The sequence below is a fragment of the Meriones unguiculatus genome, assembly GCF_030254825.1.
Source record: "Meriones unguiculatus strain TT.TT164.6M chromosome Y unlocalized genomic scaffold, Bangor_MerUng_6.1 ChrY_unordered_Scaffold_32, whole genome shotgun sequence".
Classification (NCBI taxonomy): Eukaryota; Metazoa; Chordata; class Mammalia; order Rodentia; family Muridae; genus Meriones; species Meriones unguiculatus.
This window is the reverse complement of record NW_026843711.1, coordinates 1701651-1706076: the sequence shown is the minus strand read 5'-3', so window position 1 is coordinate 1706076 and position 4426 is coordinate 1701651. Positions and strand designations below refer to the sequence as shown.

General features: G+C 35.4%; 1 non-coding gene across 1 annotated transcript; it reads right to left on the bottom strand.

Annotated features, from left to right (window-relative positions):
• Positions 1-453: 453 nt before the first annotated feature.
• On the bottom strand, positions 454-556 carry LOC132651880 (U6 spliceosomal RNA). The gene has a single exon (XR_009589431.1). It is a non-coding gene; the product is annotated as a U6 spliceosomal RNA (small nuclear RNA).
• Between the last annotated feature and the right edge of the window lie 3870 nt (positions 557-4426).

The window sequence follows — 4426 nt, the reverse complement described above, 5'->3', positions numbered from 1 at the left end:
TTTTGATAATTTTTTGGCCGGAAGAATTTCTTTTCTGGACTAATTTATTGGGTGTTCTATATACCTCTTATATTTTTATTGGCCTCTCCTTTAATTTGGGGAAATTTTTTTTTCCATGATTTTGTTGAAAATATTTTCTGGGCCTTGGAAGAGGCAATCTTCTTTTTCCTCTATTCCTATTATCCTTAAGGTTTTTTTTTTTTTGTTTTGTTTTGTTTTGTTTTTCTTTTTATGAAGTCTTGAATTTCTTGGATGCTCTGTGTCAGATATTTTTAGTTTTAATATTTTATTTGACAGATACCTCGATTTTTTCCATTGTATCTTTCACACCTGAGATTCTTTCTTCCATCTCTTTTAGTCTATTGATTATGCTTAACTCTGTAGTTCCTGTTTTCTTCCCTATGTTCTTTCTCTCCACAATTTCCTTTGCTTGTCTTGTCTTTAATTTCAACAAAACAAGTGGAATACTACAGGAATTTGCACGTCATCCTTGTTCAAGAACCATGCTAATCTTCTCTGTATTGTTACAATTTCAGTATATGTGCTGCCAAAGCTAGTTCCACATAATTCCTTCAGGTGGTCATTAATAAAATTACATGTCCTTGATTTGTGAGTTTCACATTATCACAGATTTCATTATTATTTGTTAAATACACAGATATGTGCACATTCAGTGAATTACTTACTGTGAAAACCCTCCCTGACCAAGGCAAATGTTTGAACAAAATGCATTTAATTGGGACATTGCTTATGTTTTTAAAAAGACCATTGATTGTGTCACATCAGCAAGCAGTCATCTTGTTGTAGTCCTTCACTAAAACTTAAAGCTTTTCATACTTAACCATATGTGGTTGGCAGAGAGAGGGAGACTGAGAGAAACAGAGAAAAATCTAGAGAGACAGATTCAGAAATATGCGAAGACAGAAAGGAACAAAGATATAAAGTGAAAGAGACCTAGAGACAGACTCCATTCTCTTTGGTCACTTTCTTTGGCATATCAATCTCAAAGCCTACCCTCCCATCATATAAATCCAAAAGAAATTATATTTTTAATATTTTTTATTTTAATTTTTATTGATTATACTTTATTCACTTTGTATGCCACCATAACACTCCTTCCCTCCCAATCCAACCTTTCCTCCCTCTTCTTCACACATGCCCCTTCATATATAGGGGAGGACTTCCTCTCATTCCTTCTGATTCTAGTCTATCATATCTCATCCAAAGTAGCTACATTCGCTTTCTCTTGTGACCTGGTATGGCTACTCCCCCCTTAGGGTGAGGTGATCAAAGATGAGGCCAATCTGTTCATGTCAGAGATAGTCCCTGTTCCCATTACTATGGTACCCACTTGGATACTGAACTGTAATGGGATACATCTTTGCAGAGGTTCTAGGTTATATTCCATGCATCGTTCTTGATTGGTGTATGAGTTTCAGGAAAGACCCCTGTGTTCAGATATATTGGTTCTGTTGCTTTCCTTGTGGAGCTCCTATCCTCTCCAGAACTTACTACTTATTACTTCTTTCATTAGATTCCATAAACTCTGCCAAATAGTTGGTCATAAGTCTCAACATCTGCTTTGAAATTCTGCAGGGCAGAGCCTTTCAGAGACCCTCTATGGCAGGCGCCTAACTTGTTTTCTGTTTTCTCCTTCTTTTGATGTCCAGCCTCTTTGCATTTCAGGGTGGGGATTGAGCATTTTAGCCAGAGTCCTCCCTCTTGATTACTTTTTTAAGTGTACAGAGTTTAGCAGGTTTTTCCTATATTATATGTCTGTATGAGAGAGTATATACCATGTATATATTCTCTTTCTGCTTCTGTGATAGCTCACTCAGGATGATCCTTTCCAGTTCCCACCATTTACCTACAAATTTGATGATTTCCTTGTTTTATATTGCTGAGTAATATTCCAGCATGTAGATGTACCACAATTTCTTTATCCATTCTTCAATTGGGGGCCATCTGGGTTGTTTCCTGTTTCTGGCTATTACAAATAAATTTGCTACTAACATGGTTGAGCAAATGTCTTTATTGTGTACATGAGCCACTTTTGGATATATGTCTAAGAGTGGTATAGCTGAATCTTGAGGCAGTGCTATTCCTAATTGTCTGATAAAGTGTCAGATTGATTTCCAGAGAGGATGTACAAGTTTACATTCCCACTAGCAAGGGAGGAAGTCTTACCTTTGTCAACAATCTCTGCAGCAAATGTTGTCATTTGAGTTTTTGATCTTTGCCATTCTGATGGGTGTAAGATGAAATCTCAGGGTTGTTTTGATTTGCATTTCCCTGATGGCTAATGAGCTGGAACACTTCTTTAAATATTTTTTTGCCACATTCGATATTCCTCTATGGAGTATTCTCTCTTTAGCTCAGTTCCTCGTTTTTTAATTGGATAATTTGATTTGTTGCTTTTTAACCTCCTTGTTCTTTATATGTACTGGATATTAGCCCTCTGTTACATAGAGGCTTGATGAATGTTCTTTCCCAATCTATAGACATTTGTTTTCTTTTGATTACAGTATCCTTTGCTTTGCAGAAGCTTTTCATTTTCATGAGCTCCCTATTATCAATTGTTGCTCTTAGATCCTGTGCTGTTGGTGTTCTGTTCAGGAAGTTGTTCCCTCTGCTCATGAGTTCAAGGCTTTTCCCCACTTTTTCTGCTAACTGATTTAATGGAGCTGGTTTTATGTTGAGGTTTTTGATCTACTTGGACTTTAGTTTTGTGCAGGCTGATATTTATGGATCTATTTGCATTTTTCTACATGTAAATATCCAGTTAGACAAGCACCATTTGTTGAAGATATTATCTTTTTTGCATTGTATGTTTTTGGCATATTTGTCAAAGATCAGATGTCCATAAGTGTGAGCGTTCATTTCTGGTTCTTCTGTTCTGTTCCATGGATCCACCCTTCTGTTTCTATGCCACTACTATGCAGTTTTTATTACTGTTTCTTGATAGTACAGCTTAAGATCTGGGATTGATCTACTGCCAGAAGACCTTTAGTTGTAGAACATTGTGTTAGCAATTCTTGTTTTTTGATAGGAAGTTGAGCATTTTTCTTTCAAGGTGTTTAAAGAATTCTGTTGGTAATTAGATGGGAATTACACTGTATCTGTAGATTGCTTTTGGTTAAGTGGCCATTATTTCAATAATAATCCTGCCAACCCATGACCATGGGAGATTTTTAATCTTCAGATATCATCTTCTAATTCTTTCCTCAGAGTCTTGATTTATTTTTTCATTTATAAGTTTTGACTTGCTTGGTTAGGGATATACCAGGGTATTTGTATCTTCGAACAAATATAAGAACATATCAAAGATATCATCCACTATGACCAAGTAGGCTTTATCCCAGGTATGCAGAGGTGGTTAAGTATACAGAAATTCATCAATGTGATCTACCATATTAAAGAAAAATGAAAGAAAAAAAACACATGATAATCTACTTAGATGCTGAAAAAGCATTTGACAAAATTCAGTATCTCTTCATATTTAAAGTATTGGAGAGATCAGTGATACAAAGTACATATCTAAATATACTAAAGGCAATATACAGCAAACCTATAGCCAAAATAAAACTAAACTGAGAGAAACTGAAAGAAATTCTACTGAAATCAGGTACAAGGCAAGGCTGCCCACTCTCTCTATATCTATTCAACATAGTTCTGGAAGTCCTTGCTAGAGCAATAAGACAATTGAAGGAGATCAAGGGAATACAAATTTGGAATTAAAAAGTCATAGTATCACTTTTACAGATGATATGATAGCTGACTGAACCCAAAAATTCTTTTTGGGAACTCCTACAGCTGATAAACTCCCTTGGAAAATGACTGGATCCAAAATTTATTTAAAAAATCAGTAGCCCTCTTGTATACAAAAGACAAAAATGGATGAAATAGAAATTAAGGAAAGAAAAGGAATTATATTATCTAATAAGGCCATACACCTCACCCTTCCCAGACTTTTCCTCACTGGGGACTAAACATGTTAAAAGATGAGTTTCAAGGGTATTTGCAATTCAAATTACCAGGAAGAGGAAGAAGATGGAGGGACTTCTAGGCTAAAAAAACATAGTTATCCTGATAATTTGTTTTTAAATACAATGATTAAAGTCACAACAACTTCCAAGGACTAAAGAACAGGACTGTCAAATTCTTTTGGGGAAAATGTGTACTATTTCCATAATGGAGTATTATTCAGCTAAGAAATTGAGATCATGATATTTTCAGGCAAATGTTTGGAACTAGGAAAAATCATCCTGGATGAAGTTACTAAAATGCAGAAACACAGATATGGTATGTATTCACTTATTATGAGGTGTCCTAACTGTGTGTGAAAAAGTTCAAGAGCCATCTATTGTGAACAAATAAGTCTTTCACTAGGGGAATTGGGTGTCAGTTAATTGAGTTGTTGGGCCAG